Here is a 20,613-nt window from a genome sequence, read left to right on the forward strand (position 1 = left end):
TGTTTTGTTTTGTTTTGTTTTTTTTGAGACAGCGTCTCGCTTTGTCACCCAGGCTGGAGTACAGTGGCGTAATTCCGACTCACTGCAACCTCTGCCTCCAGGGTTCAAGATTCTCATGCCTCAGTCTCCCAAGTAGTTGGAATTACAGGTATGCACCACCATGCCCAGCTAATTTTTGTATTCTTAGTAAAGACAGGGTTTCGCCACATTGGCTAGGCTGGTCTTGAATTCCTGGCCTCAAGTGATCTGCCCACCTCGGCCTCCCAAAGTGCTGGGATTACAGGCATGAACCACTGTGCCTGGCCCCTGCAGGCTGTTTTTCGAAGGGATGGATCTCACTCTATTGCCCAGTCAGTGGCGCCAGCATAGCTCATGGCAGTCTCCTCAGTAGCCTGAACTTACAGGTGTGCGCCACCATGCTCAGCTTGTAGGCTTCGGTTTTTTGTTAAAGAAAGAAATGAGACCCGCTAGGACTGAAAACTTACACATCTTCACAAAAGGTGCTTTGCATACACATCTCAATCTTCACAGCAACTCTACAGGGAAGTACTAGAGAATTATTCCCATTTTTAATAAAGTAAATACGGCCGGGTGTGGTGGTTCCCTCTTGTAATCCAAGCACTTTGGGAAGCTGACTGGGTGGATCACTTAAGGTCAGGAGTTTGAGACCAGCCTGGCCAACATGGTGACATCCCATCTCTACAAAAAATACAAAAATTAGCCAGGCGCGGTGGTGCATGTCTATAATCCCAGCTACTTGGGAGGCTAAGGCACGAGAATCGTTCGAACCTGGGAGGCAGAGGTTGCAGTGAGCTGAGACTGTGCCACTGCACTCCAGCCTGGGCGACACAGCGAGACTCTGCTCAAACAGAAACAAAAAAGGTAAGGGAAAAAGAAGGCTCGGAGGGTCCAATTAATTTGGTCGAGGTCACAGAGCTTTAGACATGAGTCTGTCTGATCCCAAATCCACTTGCTCTTTCTACTCTAGTCCCACTGTGTGCCCACATGGTGTTTGCTGGCAAGAGCAGGTCACTGTTTACTGGAGAACCCAAGGGCACGTGGCTATGAGACAAGCCGAGGTTACAATGGCATCTTGTGTGAGGAGACCACAGAGGAACAATCAGCAAATCTGGGTGTGAGCATCAGGGCATCAAAGGCATGGCCGTGCAGCTGCAGCTGTGCAGGATGCCTGCTTCCTGGAGAGCTGGGAACGGCTCAGTAAGAGGCAGGATGGGATGGGATCAGACCTTTCTTACTGGTAATGATAGGAACCTGCTAATCACAGGGTGATCTCAGACTGGACACGTGTGAGGAAGTAGCTGTTCCTGCCACCTTTGGCCAGTTGCATGTCTGGCGGCATAGCAAAAGGAAGTCCATTTTTAGATTTCCATTACTGCCTAAACAGAGATATGCTCCACGAAAGTTTTCCATAGTCACTCCCTCAACCAGCCCCTGACCCTTACTTGTAAATACATGCCACTTACCTCCTCAAAGGTGGCCAGGATCATGGCATTAAGATTTGGTAATGGCATTGCTTGAGATTATCACCATCACTGAAACTGCTCTGGGTCAGTTTTGTTCAGAGCAATGCAGGTAACAGAGACAGTTTCTGCACTGAAAGGAATGAAGACACTCTCATGTTCCCACCCTTGCCCCTTCCACCAGTGCCACTGAGAGCCTTCCATCAGTGCCAGAGAGGAGGATTGGTATAAAACGAAGCCCCTGTCCTCTTAGAGTCTACTAACAAACAGATAACTGTATACTCTGAGGAAGATGGTGAGTACCTCAGAGGAAACTAAAGCCAGGTAGGGGGCAGGCAGTGTGAACACGGAGGGTGCCATCTGACACTGGTTTGTCAGGGAAGGCTTGTGTAGAGCTGGCACTTCTGCTTGAGCCTGAAGGCTATCTGGTAGAGAAGCATTCCAGGTAGAGGGAATGCAAGCAGGACAGTAGACGGAGCTGGGACAGGACAGAGCGCTCAGAGAATCCAGCACCCACACCCCCTATGCCCTCAATGGCACAACACTTTGCCTAAGAATGTCTCTTCTCCTCTGGCAACACCTACTCACCAGTTCTCCCTTCAAATACCGGTGGCTTGGGAAACCCAAATGACCCGGGAAGAGCTGGCACTTGCTCACTGGGCTCCCAGAGCACTTGGCTTATGCGTTGTTACTGCACTTTTAGTGGCATCTTGTAATTATCTGATTATGTCACATCTCTTCCAAGCGCCAGGCGCTCCTTGTGGCAAAGATGATGTCCTGCTGGACAGGCTTGGCATGGAGGGCTCAATTCATCCATTAAAAAAAAAGTTCACTTGGCTGGGCACGGTGGCTTACGCCCGTAATCCCAGCACTTTGGGAGGCCGAGGCAGGCAGATCATGAGGTCAGGAGATCGAGACCATCCTGGCTAACACGGTGAAACCCCGTCTCTACTAAAAATACAAAAACAAATTAGCCAGGTGTGGTGGCGGTCACCTGCGTCCCAGCTACTTGGGAGGCTGAGGCAGGAGAATGGTGTGAACCTGGGAGGTGGAGCTTGCAGTGAGCTGAGATGGCACCACTGCACTCCAGCCTGGGCGACAGAGCGAAACTCCATCTCAGAAAAAAAAAAAAAAAGTTCACTCGATGCCGGGCACGGTGGTTCATGCCTGTAATCCCAGCACTTTGGGAGGCTGAGGCAGGGGGGTCACAAGGTCAGGAGTTCAAGACCAGCCTGGCCAACATAGTGAACCCCGTCTCTACTAAAAATACAAAAATTAGCCGGGTGTGGTGGCGCACGCCTGTAGTCCCAGCTACCCAGGAGGCTGAGACAGAAGAATCGCTTGAACCCAGAAGCAGAGGGTGCAATGAGCCGAGATCCTGCCACTGTACTCCAGCCTGGGCGACAGAGAGGGAGTCCGTCTCAAAAAAACAAAACAAAACAAAACAAAACAAAAAAACCCCAAAACAAACAAAAAAAAGTTCACTTGAGTGCCTATTCTGTGCCACATGGGGATGTGATGGAGATGAAGCCTGGAGAATTCCTAACCTGGAGGGGCTCGTAATCAACCACCGTACGTCTCAGGTATCTTTGGATTTCTAGAGCCTAGCACTAGATTTGAGCGGCACAAGGTGCTCAGTGTCTGAGGTGGAGGCTGGCAAGACAAAGCACATCTTCTCTATGCAGAGAGTTATGTTTTTTGTACTTTCCATGGGCAAAAAAAACGTATCTATCTCCTCCCTGAAAGAACATTATTTCCTCCCTATTGGGTCTTACTTATAATTATGCCAAGTACTTTATGAGAAAATGAAATTATTAATATATACGACCCTTTCAGGTTAATTCATTACAGCTTGAGCCTTAAGGATGAGTTATTGTCATTCCTTTCTTTGCTCCCTAATGTCTTTCCCCAATTTAATGAGTTAAACTACAAACAGCAGTTATTACCAAGAGGCTAATGACCAAATGCTTGCAGATGGTGTGAGAAAGTACTGCATGTATTTATTTCAATTAGGATGTTCTTTGTTGATTTTCTCCTATAGTTTCAAGACATAGAAGTTGATCTCTCTTCAATCAGGATAAAAGGAGCTCACAAACAGTACACCCTGAAAATGTGTGCCTAAGAGAACTTCTGGTTTAGAGGGGTCAGGACTGGAAATGCGCATTCTGCCTGTGTCCCAGCCTGGCTCTCCCCAATACCCCCAGGGGCTGTGGAAGGCCAGTTGCTGCCCAACGGTAGGCTGCTCGCTTCCCCCACTGGCCAGCATTCTCCTCTGCATTCCCAGCAACAAGATAATCCAAACTGCCTGGGTCCAGTTCTTAAAGGACACACAAAATTCTATTTTTTTTTTTTTGAGACGAAGTTTTGCTGTTGTTGCCCAGGCTGGAGTGCAATGGCACAATCTTGGCTCACCGCAACCTCCACCTCCCAGGTTCAAGCAATTCTTCCTGCCACAGCCTCCCAAGTAGCTGGGATTACAGGCGCCTGCCACCACGCCTGGCTAATTTTTGTAGTTTTTAGCAGAGACAGGGTTTCACCACGTTGGCCAGGCTGGTCTTGAACTCCCGACCTCAGGTGATCTGCCCGCCTTGGCCTCCCAAAGTGCTGGGATTACAGGCACGAGCCACCACACCCAGCCAGGACACACAAAATTCTAACATGAATTCTTCTAACAGTGTCTTGTAATGACCTGATTATGTCACATCTAAGAAGCCAAGCTCACCATGCAGGGGATTCCTCTCTATCCTCAAAGTACAGTAAATCATCTCTCAAAGGAAGGAGAACCTTTACATTTCCAAATGCAGAAATTCAAATCTGCGAGTGGCCAAGTCAGAGCTCTGGGAACCATTACAAAGCCTCCCCCACCTCACCCCCTAGTCCTGAGGAAAGGGCTTCTTTGGGGAAGATTTCATGTTGTTCTTAAATATTTTTTGTTTTCATACACACCTCACCTACCATTTCTATGTACAGAACCAGGCTTTGAAAAAAGAAATCTTGAAGTGTTATTTCTGTGGATTAGAAAACTTCTTTCCCTGAGCCACCAGGATTAGGTGACAAATTGGAATACGAGAAGCTTTATATGTGGTTTCTGTGCTAATGCTGCCCCCTAGGGATGGAAAGTTACAAGGCACCGAGACATCAACTTGACTGCTCTGGGAGAGACCACACATAGCTGCCGGCTTTTTATTATACTATGGGGACCAGGGCTTCGAGGACAGAGTGGGAGGGCAAAGTCTTTCTAGAATAAATCGAAGCTCAATTTTATCTTTATCATAGTAACTACAAACAAAACTACCAATTCCCTTATATTGGTTATTCAAATATAGACAACTGTTTCTCTCGAATGGCTGTTTAATAGAATCACAGAGACTGTATCAGCAACGCCTAGGCAATGGCAGCATGTGGACATTTATATAAAAATTCCAAGACCAAAGCCGGGCGCGATAGCTCACGTCTGTAATCCCAGCACTTTGGGAGGCCGAGACAGGTAGATCCTGAGGTCAGGAGATCGAGACAATCCTGGCAAACACGGTGAAACCCTGTTTCTACTAAAAATACAAAAAAATTAGCCGGGCGTGGTGGCGGGTGCCTGTAGTCCCAGCTACTCGGGAGGCTGAGGCAGGAGAATGGCATGAACTCGAGAAGCAGAGCTTGCAGTGAGTGGAGATCACGCCACTGCACTCCAGCCTGGGCGACAGTGAGACTCCGTCTCAAAAAAAAAAAAACAAAATTCCAAGACCAATATGTGAGCTCCTACTAAGGACTATGGGTCCTGCTCTGCAGTGGGGACACACGTTAAGTGAAATATATAGTAAGACATGATTGTAAGTGCTGAGGAGAAAAAAATAAAAGAGGAATGCACTGGGGTGGAGAGGGCGAAATAGTTCACAATTATAAACTGGTGGTCAGGGAAGGCCTCTCTGCGAAGGTGCATGTAAGTGAAGACTTAAGAAAGGTGAGGGAGCGCGTCTGGTGCTATCTGGGGGAAAGAATTCCAGGCACCAGGAACGGGGAGGAGCAGGGTGGGCAGAGTTGTAAGGTGGAGAGGAGGGGTGGGTTTGCAGGCTGCCTGGGGCCTGAGCCCAGAGTAAACAGATGCTGAAGAAGAGCCTCTGCAATGGCTGTGCATGACGTTGATTCCCAAAGAACCCCACCTGCAGGGATCCCTTTCACGGGGAGCTCTCAAGCCCTCTGAGCTGTGCCTCTGAAGGTGGGGCCTCTCCCGCCTTCCTGCCGAGCTTCTCACAGCCTGGAAAGGGCAGAAGGGGAGGCTGTAACTAAGCCTCTTCCAAAGGGTTTGCTCCCCGTAGATGCTCCATACAATATAGGTTGTGGAACCGAAGTTACTACAGCAATGACTTCCTTTTTTTTTTTTTTTGAGATAGGGTCTCATTCTGTCACCCAGGCTGGGGCGCAGTCAGTGGTGCCACCATAGCTCACTGGGCTCAAGCCTGGGCTCAAGTGATCCTGCCACCTCAGTGCCCAGAGTAGCTGTGACCACAGGCACATACCACCATACCTGGCTAATTTTTTGTACAGACCAGGTCTTGCTATGTTGCCCAGCCTGGTCTCAACTCCTGGGCTCAAAGGATGCACCCGCCTCGGCCTCCCATATGCTGGGATTACAGTTGTGAGGCACTGTGCCTGGCCAGCCATGACTTTTAAACTATATACTGTGGCCCTTTGGTGGGCTGTAAGGTCATTTCAGTAGATTATGACTAGTGGATTTAAAGAAAGTTAAAACAAAAATACTAGGGCACATTCCATGTGTCAAGTATTTGTTTTATAAAACTGTTTCTGTTACACCTATATTTATTTATGTTTGGATGAGGCTTATGGTAATTTATATTTCCTACTATAGGTCACAAGCAAAAAAGTTTAAAAGCCATTAATTTAGAATTCATTCAGAATTAAAGTTTCTTTAAAAAGGCATCAAAAGGCTCATTCTCACAATAGGAAGTCCCAGGGATCACTGCCAGGAACTGAAAACCAGCCCCATCTCTAGTTACCCTGGAGGTGACTCTGCTGATAAGAAACAATGCCCAGGAACCAGGGGAACCCCAGCCTTCTCCATCCTGCAGGAGCAGGGCCACGCGTAGGAAGCAGATCTAATAACAGATCATTTCAAACTGTCAAACAGAAACACCGTTATCACTTGGGCAGAAACAAGCCAGGCTGACCTTGTCTTTGCTCACTGCTTGGGCTACCCTTGGGCTTCCCAGGGTTTTGCTGGGAATCTTGGCCTGGCAAGAACAGCCAGCAAAACCAGCTCTTGCCTGCTGGAGCTGCACTGTCAGCATGCCCTGGAAGAGAGGCTGCAAATTCCAGGAAGCCTCCTTCCAGGTAGGACAAAGCCCATCTTGACACTCCTCCTCATGCCCAGGCTGACAACAGCTGGACTTAAAGTTACTGGACCAGGTGGGGGAAAGGAGCCACTGGGGTCTGGGCACAGGGTGGGAAGAAGGAAGTCGAGGCTTCATCCTGAGTCATTCAGCAGAAGTGCTGGTTCCAGGGTACAGTGCAGCTTCAAGTTGAGCAGGTAACTTCGCGTTGGTATTTTAGGGCACCGTGTAAAGATGGCAGTAACTCATGTATCCAGGGACAGAAGAATACAAAGCTGTCTGAACTTGGCGTTGACAATACCCCTTTGTGGATATCAGACAGGACATCTTCCAAAGTACTGTTTATATAGCAGGCACAGAAAAGCGGCTGCCCCTGGTAGTTTTTCACATTCTCCTAAAAGTCAAATCCCTTCTCAGAGTAAATAGCAAAGTGGACTTTTTTTTCTTGCTCTGTCGCCCACGCTGGAGTGCAGTGGCGCGATCTCGGCTCACTGCAAGCTCCGCCTCTCAGGTTCACGCCATTCTCCTGCCTCAGCCTCCCAAGTAGCTGGGACTATAGGCACCCACCACCATGCCCAGCTAATTTTTTGTATTTTTAGTAGAGACAGGGTTTCACCACGTTAGCCAGGATGGTCTCGATTTCCTGACCTTGTGATCCGCCCACCTCGGCCTCCCAAAGTGCTGGGATTACAGGTGTGAGCCACCGTGCCGGGCCACAAAGCTGACTTTTAATCTTTCCCTCCTTGCTAGTGAAATGTGACAAAAAGGGAAGCCTCTCTTGAGGACAGGAGATATGAACTGAGGATGAGGGTCAAAGGAGGGAGGAAAAAAGGGTCAACTCGACACAGAAGAATAATAAAAATATAGGTGGGAGACACCCAGAGTGGAGGGCTCAGAAGCGGGCCAGAGATCCTAGTCCTGAGGAATAACGCTGTTAGGAAGTAGCCGGGGCCCACTGTTGCCCTTCCAGGGCTTCATGCCCTTCATTCTCCTGGTTCACAAGCTTTGGGTGTTCTAGTCACGGTGTATCTTCCCCATATCTTTACTATGGGAAATAGTAAAACACTATCTAGTTAGCATACTATCCACCTGATGCCTCTAGATGCGATTACTCTCACACCTTCACTCATCCCCACAGGGCTCTTATCCATCCGAAATCTAGTTATCTCCCCCAGGAATAAGAGCAGGAGCATAAGTGATTTTTAGTTCTGTGGACCTAATATTATAAAGAGCATTAGAGAGTATTTCAACGCAGGCAGGTGGCTACAGATGGCCGCCTTGGGGGAAACTATCCCACCCAGTCCCGTGCTGTGCAGGATGGGCGGGACTGTCTGCACCTGCCAGCCTGAGAGGAGTATGGGTGGTCGGGCTCCAGCTATACCTACTAAGCAGAGTTGCATCTGACAAGATCTCTAACTGATTCCGACATATAGTAAAGTTGAGAAGCTGGCCTCTTTTGATCCAGGTCTTGGTTTTGCTGATCCTCTGATACCTCTATTTAGAAAAGAAATGAGATCTTTAGAAGACTAATCTTTGCCACTGGCAATCACAGGGAGGCTGACACACTCATTATCCATTCTTTTCAGTGTGGCTGAAAAGACTGGCAGAGTTTACTCAATGCTTATAAAATCATCACTCCATCTTGCCTCAAGTGAAAGATTATTGACAGATTTAGCAGTAAGAGACCAAAAGATGCTAGAGAGTGAGGTGCGGGGTCTGTTCATGCTTCTAAATCAAGACCTAAACTTCGTATCAAATCTGCCAGATATCACTGTTGAAACTGAGACTGTGTTGGCCAGGTGCAGTGGTTCACGCCTGTAATCCCAGCACTTTGAGAGGCCAAGGTGGGCGGATCACTTGAGGTCAGGAGTTTTGAGACCAGCCTGGCCAACATGGCAAAACCCTATCTACTAAAAATACAAAAATTAGCCCGACATGGTGGTGTGCACTTGTGATCCCAGCTACTCAGGAGGCTGAGGCAGGAGAATTGCTAGAATCTGGGAGGCGGAGATTACAGCGAGCTGAGATCGCACCACTGCACTCCAGCCTGGGCAAGACTCCATCTCAAAAAAAAAGAAAGTAAGTGAGATTGTGGATGGTGCATTTGGAAATCCTTTTTTTTTTTTGAGATGAAGTCTCGCTCTGCCACCCACGCTGGAGTGCAGTGGTGTGATCTTGGCTCACTGCAACCTCCGCCTCCCAAGTTCGAGTGATTCTCCTGTCTCAGCCTCCCGAATAGCTGGGATTACAGGCACGCACCACCATGCCCAGCTATTTATTTATTTATTTATTTATTTATTTATTTATTTATTTATTTATTTTTAGTAGAGACAGGGTTTCACCATGTTGGCCAGGCTGGTCTCGAACTCCTGACCTCAAGTGAGGCACCCGCCTCGGCCTCCCAAAGTGCTGGGATTACAGGCGTGAGCTACCGTGCCTGGCCTGGAAATCACTTTCATAAAAAACCTGGATGTAAGACTTTCAGGATCCATTTCCTGTACATGCACTGCTCCCCTGAGATGACACACGCCTGACCACAGTGCTGCTGCCCGACTGCAGAGGACCCAGCCATGTGGAAGTGGGCTCCTCCGATGTGCATGGAGGGGCTGCCAAAAGGAGACACCCAGAACCAGAGGAGAGTGCTGAACTAGTGGTTGGGTAAAAAACCAGCCTTTTATTTCCTCTTTTTGCTTATTCTTGGATTTAAATTTTTGGTATAGTTAATCATGTATGAAACAAATCTTAGAGATTCCATCATTTCACAGAAATGTTTATGAGCAAGAAATTAATGGTATGCCCCTCACCATTCTGACCCCAAAGCATGCTTAATCTCCACCCCTACTGGTTCATTAGTTTCTTCATGTCTGACAACCTAAGGTGACCTTTGGAAGCAAAAGTACAGCTAAGGTGGTGTAACTGGGTCTCGTAACACAGTAGTATGTTGAAATGTGACTTCCCTCTCATCTTTTTTGAGTTGTGTTTTCAGCCTTAATCCATAGCCCAAATTCTCAGTTCCGGTTATATGGCCTACGCAGGAGGAACTTGTAGTGGTGGCCATATAAGGAGGCCGTCTGTAGCCTTTTTCAGGGGTGAGGGTCCACCCCGGGAAAGCAGGACTCAAGGTCTGCCCAAGACGAACCACCATGCCTCTCCCTTCCCTAGGAGGCCTAGAGTGTTTTCTGTGAACTACTTGGTTCCGGGAGAGCTGCTGGAGTGGCATCCTGCTCTGGTGTTGCTAATAGCGTTTTTATTTTTTTCTTTACAGAAACTGCTCTAAATAACACAGATGGACAACAGGATAAAACCTCACCAGAGGCAATATGCCTTTTGCCAGGCTCCCTAAGCTGCGCTCTAGTTAGGCTCAGCAACTGCTCCATGTGCCCATGTGAAGGCTGGAAATCCTGATGAACACAGAGGGGACCCAGCTGCTCATGCTTGAATACACTTGCCTTTGGCTCATCTCTAAGCCCAGTGGTAACTGTTCCTGCTTTCTATTGTTTTCCCAACTGAATCACACATGCTAAAAAGATACATCATTTATCTGTGGCTGTTATGAACTGAACTATGTCTCCCTCAAATGCTTATGTGAAGCCCTTAACTCTGACACCTTGGACAATGACTGTATTTGGAGACAGGGCCTTTAAAGAGGTGATTATATTAAATGAGGCTGATAGGGTGGGCGCTATTCCAATCTAACTGATAGCCTTATAAGAAGGACAGAGAGAGCTGGGCACGGTGGCTCACGCCTGTAATCCCAGTAGTTTGGGAGGCTGAGACGGGTGGATCACGAGGTCAGCAGTTCGAGACCAGCCTGACCAACATGGTGAAACCCCTGTCTCTACTAAAAATACAAAAAAATTAGCTGGGCGCGGTGGCGGCACCTGTAATCCCAGCTACTTGGAAGGCTGAGGCAGGAGAATCTCTTCAAACTGGAAGGCGGAGGTTGCAGTGAGCCAAGACTGCGCCACTGCACTCTAGCCTGAGCCAACGAGAGCAAAACTCTGTCTCAAACAAACAAACAAACAAACAAACAAAAAAAGGACAGAGACACCAGAGGAGTGCACAGAAAAGACCATGTGAGGAGACAGCACGAAGACAGCCCTCTGCAAGCCAAGGAGAGGGGCCTCACAAGAAACAAAACCTGATGACAACTTCATTTCAGACTTCTAGCTCCAAAACTGTAAGAAAACTGATGGCATATATAAGCCCCTAGTCTGGTATTTTGCTATGGCAGCCGAGCTGACCAAGACAGTGGCCTTTGATGACTATCAAGGAGTAGATGGCAGTGGATCAGAGAAGTTCCCGCCCCTTTGTGCACACACTGTGCCCTCTGATCTTCTTCATACATGTTGGAGACGTTAAGTCCTGATTCTGGGGGACAGATGGAAAGCAGACTGTAGAGACTGGGACTAAGTCCCAGAAAACCAAGAATGCCACCGATTTATTTTCCATCCAGAAGAGCACATGGTTTCCTGGAAGCAGCTGCCCCTAAATACATGTTTACTTTGGGGGAATGATAATCTTGTAGTTATATCAGTTACTTTGGTCTTTACTAATGTTTATATAAAAGGATCCCACTCTACAAAAATGCCAAGTTGGAGAGTTATGTTTGTTAAATTTAATAACAAGAAGTGAAGCAACCAGACTCTAGAATGAAACTGCACACACACGATGTAGTGCTTGTAGCATCAAGACAACTCAAGAGTTTAACCCACTGATGAATTTCAACAGGAGTTGGACTTTGATGTTCTGGGAATAAAAAGAGGTTTCCAGAATTCATAAAACATTTTTATCCACTTAGATACATTCTCTTGCTGGTACCCGACAATAAATACTCATCACATAAATACTTATGTGATCACATAAGCACACTGGTGCTGGTATGGAGCATGAGTCTGGAAGAGAGAAGACCAGTGAGGAGGCTGCTGTGGTCTTCCTGGTGAGCAGCGCAGGGTAGAGGATGGATGTGAGGGAGGACTTGAGATAGGATGCTGTAGAGCACTGGGAGGCGAGGAGCTGGGGTTCTCTAGGACACAGGGACACAGGCAGCACACTCCCAGGACAGTGCTGAGGAGCCCTACTGGATTTATCATTTGACCAAGGGGGATGTCTTGAAATTGGAAAATGTACAAAACAAGTACTGAGATGTCCTGGCTACAGCTCAGGATCTGTGGTTTATAGATGTATTGTGTCTTAACAAGAGACACAGGGCAGGGGCAGGGTGTATCCATCTCTCCATCGACTCAGGGTGGGACGGGGGTATATGTGCACGGTGTGGGCATTCTCACCACTCTCTGGACCTCCAGAGACCAATGTGTCCTCTACAACACCAAATGCCCCGCCTGCGGGCAGTACTGCACTGGTCACCAGCACCACCCCAAGCAGGGGAAGTCAGTGGTTATTGAGATTCTTCTATGAAGCCACAAGGTGTACAGCATGGCCTCTGCCTGCCCACCTATCTACCCTGCCTGCTTACGGTAATTAGCGTGGCCCTGTCAGTGGAGCTGCTGTTCAAGAACAGGCTCGACAGAATGGAGTGGGCTGGAGATGGCTTTGTGGGCGAAAGCATCTGCAAGAACAGGCAGGCAGGTGGGGGACTGGCCTGGGTTGCGAGAAAAGAAGAAGGGGCTAGACTAACAAGAGTGACAAAGGCTCTAGAAGCCACTGCAGGTTCCAACTGGGGGTGATGTGAACAGCAAAGCTGACCTGTCACGTGGGGCAGTATGCAGGAAAGAGAGAAAGTTGCAGGATCAAGTGCAGGAGGCCAAGACCACAGCCCAGAATGAGGGCCTGCAAGGAATTTCTCCATTTGGCTAGATCTGGAGAATAAAACATCCCATGTCATCACAGCAAATAAAAATATTAAGCCTGAGCAACACAGCACGACCTTGTCTCTACAAAAAAATAAAAAAATTAGCTGGGTGCAGTGGTGCGCACCTGTAATTCCAGCACTTTGGGAGGCTGAAGCAGGAGGATCACCTGAACCCAGGAGTTTGAGACCAGCCTAGGAAAGATAGAGAGACTTCCATCTCTCTCTTTCTCTCATTTTTTTTTTTTTTGAGACGGAGTCTTGCTCTATCGCCCAGGCTGGTGTGCACTGGCATGATCTCTGCTCACTGCAACATCTGCCTCTTGGGCTCAAGTAATTCTCCTGCCTCAGCCTCCGAGTGGCTGGGATCACAGGTGTGTGCCATCATGCCCAGCTAATTTTCAATTATTTATTTATTTATTTTTTTTACGATGGAGTCTTGCCTTGTCGCCCAGGCTGGAGTGCAATGGCGTGATCTCGGCTCACTGCAACCTCCGCCTCCCTGGTTCAAACGATTCTCCTGCCTCAGCCTCCCGAGTAGCTGGGATTATAGGCGCCTGCCACCACGTCCAGCTAATTTTTGTATTTTTAGAGAGACGGGGTTTCACCATGTTGGTCAGGCTGGTCTCAAACTCCTGACCTCATGATCCGCCCACCTCTGCCTCCCAAAGTGTTGAGATTACAAGCATAAGCCACTGTGCCCGACTAATTTGCAAATTTTTAGTACAGATGGGATTTCCCCATGTTGGCCATGCTAGTCTCAAACTCCTGACCTCGTGATCCGCCTGCCTCAGCCTCCCAAAGTGCTAGGATTACAGGAGTGAGCCACTGCGCCCAGCCCTCCATCTCTTTAAAAAAAAAAAAAAAAAGGCCAGGTGTGGTGGCACACCCCTGTAGTCCCAGCTACTCGGGAGGCCAAAGTGGGAGCATCACTTAAGCCCAGGAGGTCGAGGCTGCAGTGACCTATGATCGCACTACTGCACTCCAGCCTGGGCAACAGAGACTCTGTTTCAAAACAAAACAAAACAAAACAAATGAAAAAAGTCAGCTGGGAATTCTTGGGGAGACTAGTCCAAAAAGAGGTGACACTCACTCGTTTATAGTTGGGCAAAGCCCCCGGGGGGTCTTTAAAGCAAATGTAGCTCTGGGAGGCAGAGGTGGGCAGATCACCTGAGGTCAGGAGTTCGAGACCAGCCTGGCCAACATGGCAAAACCCCATCTCTACTAAAAAATACAAAAATTAGCTGGGCATAGTGGCACGCACCTGTAATCCCAGCTACTTGGGAGGCTGAGGCAGGAGAATTGCTTGAACCAGGGAGGTGGAGGTTGCAGTGAGCTGAGATCGCGCCACTGCACTCCAGCCTGGGCGACAGAGAGAGACACTGTCTCAAAAAAAAAACAAAACAAAACATATATATAAAGCAAATGTGGGTACAGAATGGCAACTGCTGAAAAACCAGCTTCATATGTAACTACAGCGGAGCTCCCACAATTTAAAAGGTGAATTTTTTTATTTTAAATAATGGCAGGGAAAAATGTAGTGATTCTGGAACACTAAATAAGGTACCAACTACTAACAGTCTGTTGTGTGCTAGTTACTATGCTGGGCACTTCACAGACATCACCTCATTCAATTCTTTTTTTTTTTTTTTTGAGATGGAGTCTCGCTCTCTCGCCCAGACTGGAGTGTAGTGGCACAATCTCGGCTCACTGCAAGCTCCGCCTCCCGGGTTCACGCCATTCTCCTGCCTCAGCCTCTCCGAGTAGCTGGGACTACAGGCGCCCGCCACCACGCCTGGCTAATTTTTTGTATTTTTAGTAGAGACGGGGTTTCACCGTGGTCTCGATCTCCTGACCTCGTGATCCGCCCGCCTCGGCCTCCCAAAGCGCTGGGATTACAAGCGTGAGCCACCGCGCCCGGCCACCTCATTCAATTCTTATCCCTCTGCACACACACTAGGTTCTGCACAGACAAGAATTAGAGACCCCAGAGGGGACAGGCTTTCCTGGGCCATATCCGAGGGGACAGGGGAGGTGTGAGTTTGGCATGGTGTAGTGGCTCATGCCTGTAATCCCAGCACTTTGGAAGGCTGAGGCAGGAAGATCACTTGAGGCCAGGAGTTTGAGACAAGCCTGGACAACAAAGCAAGATACTCTCTACAAAAAATAAATCAAAAAAAATTAGTTGGGTGTAGTGGTGCCCACTTATAGTCCCAGCTACTCAGAAGGCTGAGGCAGCGGGATTGCTTGAGCCCAGGAGGTGGGGCTGCAGTGAGCTATGATCGCATCACTGCGCTCCAGCCTGGATGACAGAGCAAGACCCTCTCAAAACAAACAAACAAACGAACAAAGGAGCAACGTCATGAAGCCTGTAGCGCTAACTCTATTCAAATTTTTTTTTTTTTTGAGATGGAATTTCGCTCTTGCTGCCCAGGCTGGAACGCAATGGTGCGATCTCAGCTCACTGAAACCTCCACCTCCTGGGTTCAAGAGATTCTCCTGCCTCAGCCTCCTGAGTAGCTGGGATTACAGGCATGTACCACCATGCCTGGCTAATTTTGTATTTTTAATAGAGACGGGGTTTCTCCACGTTGGTCAGGCTGGTCTTGAACTCCTAACCTCAGGTGATCCGCCCACCTCAGCCTTCCATGGCCCTCTTCTTCTTTTTTCTTTTTTTTTGAGACAGATTCTTGCTCTGTTGCCCAGGCTAGAGTGCAATGCGATCTCGGCTCGCTGTAACCTTCGTCTCCCGGGTTCAAGTGATTCTTGTGCCTCAGCCTTCCAAGTAGCTGGGACTACAGGCATATGCCACCAGGCCCGGCTAATTTTGTTGTATTTTTAGGAGAGATAGGGTTTCGCCATGTTGGTCAGGCTGATCTTGAACTCCTGGTCTCAAGTGATCGGCCCGCCTTGGCCTCCCAAAGTGTTGAGATTACAAGCATGAACCACCGCGCCCAGCCTCAAGTTCTTTCCATGCCAAAGAAATTTCTTTCTCCCCAGCTATATACCTTATAATTTTATGCAAACTTTTAACACAAAACAAAGCTGGCCTTAAAAGTGCTGACGGCAGTTGCAAAAAGTATGATTCTGAACCAAGTCAATCCCCATCTGTGAGAACTGTCGCTGGGGAACCCCCCTGAGCTGCACCTGCATTGAGTGCTCAGGCCAAGCCAGTGGCCTCTGCTTCCTCACAGTCTCCCGTCCGTCCTGTCTGCCTGGCTGTGTGACCACCACAGCTCTCATGGGGCTCCTGGCACACAAAAGATACCTGGACATTAGAGGGGCACCAGAGGGGAATACACACACAATTGGGAGAAGCAGCTTCCAGCTGAAAAGGCTGGGCCCCCATGCCCCTATTCTTAAGGAATAATGGCATTTCCGGCCTAACAAACGAGAGAGAAAGAAAACTCATAAACATACAGTGCAACCTGAGCCACGACACAGAAAAGCCACTGGCCTCAGGGTCCAAACACTTCCTCTCTGGTCATTGTCCCAGGCTAGATTCAAGGCTGGCCCTGGGTCTATGACCAGGTGTGCATCCAGCTGGGGCACTTCAAAATGGGACCAATGAACACTGGACATAACCTCATCCAAGGCCCATTATTTCCCATAGGGAAGGGTTATTGTTCCTTAAAAGCCAAACCAAACCAAAACCCACCAACCACATGAAACGAACCTCGTAAGAGAACTAACTAGTGGCCTGACCTAAGAGAAATACCACTACAGACCACATACATCTCCCTTGTTTTTAGGGCACTCTGACGTATGGTTTACATAATGTGGAAAACAGAAGTGATTTCATTTTCTAATGGCATTAATTCTAAATTGTCCAGGTGTTAATTTTAGAGCAAACACATGTGACTTAGAGACTGCTCAGCACGTGCTTCTGCGACATCAGCCAAGGAGTCGCTATCTGCTGTTGTCTTTTGCTTCTGGACGTTACATGCTCTACTGTATGGGTGGTCTGGGCAATGCCACCTGCATTCACTAAAGGTGGGCACTAGGTAAATTATCTCCACTGTAAGACTGGACTGCTAATCACAGAACCATATTCTTTTGGTTTTCTTGCCATTTTCTCAGGCTTTCCTCTATAAAAGGAAAAAAAAAAAAAAGGAAATCTAGAAGAAAAAAAGAATGAAATAAAAGATCCAGGCTATATCGAAAGGCTGCATATATGGCTTCTGGTAAATTATAATAGCAAACCCTTACAAAGGGACCATTCTAAGCACTTTGTACTCAACCATTTGTCTGTCTTTTACATTTGTGTTAGCATCCTCAGATTGGAAAGAAGTGACTAAGAACAGGTCTGGAATTACCATTCAATCGCTATGAGAGTAGGTGAATCCCCTTCCAGTCCTGGCCTGACCTCATTCTCCACTTCCTGTGCAGAGTCCTGGGAGTGTTGCTCAGGAAATCCCAGGAATCAGAGTCTGCCTAAGGGGGAAGGGTTGTCTATGCAGAGGCCATTAGAGTAACTAAATCAGAATCCAGTAGAAATCAGGGGAAGGGGGATACTAGAATGTAAGGGAGCTAGAAAAACAGCTCTTTGCTCTCTTCCGGGTTCCTGGTTTACATACACAGCCCCGGCCCTGTTATCACACACCCACACTCTTAACTGGAGCAGTAAGACCACAGTGATCTTTCCAGGGGGTAACCAGATTTTGCGACTGTTCTTGGTATTCTACCTTCTACACACCTGTCTTCGTCTTGGTGGTACTGGGGTTTCCTCCCAGCTCAGAGATGTGCACTCCAATGCCTGACGCCCCACTGTGGAGCCAAAGGGCCCCGGCTACATAAATTTGCCAATACTCAGGCATGCGCCCAAATCTAGGTTTACTTCTGAGGCTCTGGGGCCCTCTGCTGACCTCCTGCTGTAACTTTTAGCTCCTCACCAGACCAATAAGAAAACCAGCCTGAAAAATCTTCCCATTTTACTGCCATCTACAAGACTTTCAATTATGTTCTCTGAGCTTCAGCCATGTCAATATATTACCTGCATTTCATAAACAGGATCAGAAGAACATTAAGGCTGACAGGCCCTGGGCAGGGAACTAACCATCGCCAAGGACTGACCTATGTTACCACCTCCCCAAGCGCAGAGAAAAATAAGATTCAGAGATTCATGCCACCTGGTGTCCCCACATGACCTGGTGGTCAGGAGACTGGCTCTGGGTCCGCCTGAGTAGTCCACCATGGCTACTTACTAAAGTGACCTCAGGTGAGTGACCTCACCTCTCCCAGCTTCAGCTTCCCTATCTATAAAATGAGTGCTTGTAAGGAGGCCGGCACTTGTAGTGACAAATATCAGTTGCTGCTCCGCCATGGCTCCAGTCACAACTGTGCCTCCTGGGCCTGTTACCCTCCAAGCATGCTTCAAGGAAACCCTGCACCGTGGGAGCTACAGCAGTGAGACAAGCTGGAGAGGCTGCTCCTCACACAGAAGGTGACAGAGCAGATTTCTGGACACCAGTTCGTCAGGGAAGACGTGAGAACTGGACTGGATAACTTAAGAGGCAAAGATCTGCAGACAAGCTGAGGAGGCCGAACTCCTAGAGAAGAAGTGGGGAGCACGGCTGGTTTATCAGTTGCCCTCCAATAACCCTGATCACACAGGGACTAGAAATGGCCTCAACAGAGCAACGAGGAAATTTATGGGAGCCACAAGTGTAGAGTATTTTAAAAGTTATTGAGTAAAGTTGTAAAATTTAAGAGTAGAGAGATTAGAAATAGTGGGATGAATAACAGCAGCAGCTACCATTTATTGAGTACTTATGGATGAAACATCTTAGTTATCAAGTCATTTAATCCTCCTAACAGACTTTTCAGGAGGATCCTGTCACCCTCGGGTGGGGGTGGTGGTGGTGTGGTGCGGGGGGTGCACACAGCTAACAAGCGGTGGGACAGGCATCTGAACATGGCCATGCTGCTCCAGCCAGCCCCTGCCAAAGGCACTGGACTAAGGGCCTGTTTGTCACTGTCTAGTGACATATTTTGGGCAAATCCTTCAGCCCTAGAATGGTGCAGAACAGGGCAAGCTGTGGCCCGGCCAGCCTCACAAGGGGCTGGGTTGTGAGGATGCAGGCGCTGAGCGCACTGGTGCACACACACACAGTATCAAGTGTAACGAGGCTGTTGGTGAGTCCAGGGGAATGCGGTGAAGCCTCTCAGCAGCAGGAGTGCTGACCAGAGTCCCTTGAGGGTCCTCCCTGCCTCACGTTTCTGGAAGCCTAAGTGATCACCAGATGTGCAATTATTTGATAAGGCTTAGCTCCAGGCGCTATGACAACAGACATAAAATCAAAACCACTGACATCGAGAGTGAGAATAGCCCTGTCATGGAATCTCCCATGGAATGTGCTGCTGCAAGGGGCAATTAAACAAAAAAAGGAAGGCAGGCACCACTGAGATAAGAGTGTATCGGTGTGAGTGCTTGCATTTCTAACAACTGGCCCTGTGGGAATAAGCATCTTTAGACCCTCGGCAGGAGAGACCATCATGCTCCACTGGGTCCCTCACCCGCCTTTCTGCTAAGCGGCCAGAGTCCCTGGGCAGGTGAGCCAGGCGGCTCCACAGTTGGCTTTAAGAAGCACAATAGGGACCCTGTATGCACAGCAAGTCCCTGAGGGTCCTGGGAGTCTCTTGCTGGGATCGTTACATCCTCAGTCCTCTGCTACCAGAATAATCATGTGAGAAGCTAAATCTGATCATTTCACTACCCTGTTTAATGACCATGGACAGACTTCCTGCTGCAATCAGAAAGAAGTCCACATTCTTCACATAAGGGACGTCCCCTCTATGAGCTGGCCCTGAAGCTTCCAGTCTCCTCACTTGCCCTGGAAACACACACTCCCCTCTACTTTAACACTCTGTGTCCTCTTCCAGAAGGCTCTTCATGCTCTAATGCAGCCTTCAAGGTCCAACAGGGAAGTGGTTCCTTTGTCCCCCACCCTGCCCCCAGCTAGCTCTGTCATCACAGAATGCGGTCCACTCCCCCAAGCCCACGTCTCCCACCTGAGCCCTCCACATGGTGGGCTTGTCAGCTCACTGGTTACTCAACACTTCTTTTTTTGTTGTTGTTGAGATGGAGTCTTGCCCTGTTGCCAGCCTGGAGAGCAGTGGCGCGATCTCGGCTCACTGCAATCTCTGCCTCCTGGGTTCAAGCGATTCCCCTGCTTCAGCCTCCTGAGTAGCTGGGACTACAGGCACGCACCACCATGCCCAGCCAATTTTTTTTGTATTTTACTAGGGACGGGGTTTCACCGTGTTGGCCAGGATGGTCTCGATCTCCTGACCTTGTGATCCGCCCGACTCAGCCTCCCAAAGTGCTGGGATTACAGGCGTGAGCCACCACGCCCAGCACTCAACACTTCTAGTTGGATGTCTAAAAGGCACCCCAGACAAAAGATGTCTGAAGCACCACTTCTGGCCCCTGGGCTCCCCTGTATCCCTGAAGGACACAGCCATCCACTGGCTGCTCATGCAACAAAACCCAATTCCTCCTTTCTCTTTACCCCCACTCATTCCAGCTTGTCCTTTCTGTTCCGCCTCCAAAATGCACCTCACACGTAACCCACTCCTATCTGAGTCCAGAACCCAGCCTAGATCCCCTCTGGCTGGGCCATGGCGGACAGCCTGGACTTCAGGCCGTCCCACCCCTCACTCTCTCTCATGCTGCTGCCTCCAGCCATACCCCACAGATACCGCAGACCCTTCCCACACTGGGGTCTCGGTTCCTGTGTTTTCACCTGAACAGCTTGTCCCCGGCTCTTTGAACGCCAAGCCTCTTGCTTATAATTTGGACAAGTCCTGAATCGTTTGTGGTTCTTCAGAGACACTGAAGAGCCACCTGGGCCTTTAGCAGCACCCTCAATGTTTCTCATACTATGCCTAATGTAGGAACCTCCCTACCTCAGGAAATCCAAGCAATTATCTAGGGCCAGAATCTGAATTATCATCTAGTTTCATCTCCCATCATTTACCT

At 48.7% G+C, this 20,613-nt stretch overlaps 1 protein-coding gene and 1 long non-coding RNA gene across 2 annotated transcripts in view; both read right to left on the reverse strand.

The window, feature by feature from the left end:
• LOC116810838 (E3 ubiquitin-protein ligase RNF216) overlaps positions 1-20,613 on the reverse strand; it is a 105,428-nt gene that overhangs the window by 41,384 nt on the left and 43,431 nt on the right. The window lies entirely within an intron of this gene.
• On the reverse strand, positions 1,481-19,751 carry LOC116810845 (uncharacterized). Its single transcript, XR_004370399.1, has 3 exons — positions 19,644-19,751; positions 5,636-5,730; positions 1,481-1,614 (listed from the first exon to the last, which is right to left on the reverse strand). It is a non-coding gene; the product is annotated as an uncharacterized LOC116810845 (long non-coding RNA).

Source organism: Hylobates moloch, unplaced genomic scaffold (genome assembly GCF_009828535.3).
Source record: "Hylobates moloch isolate HMO894 unplaced genomic scaffold, HMol_V3 SCAFFOLD_1, whole genome shotgun sequence".
Taxonomy (NCBI): Eukaryota; Metazoa; Chordata; class Mammalia; order Primates; family Hylobatidae; genus Hylobates; species Hylobates moloch.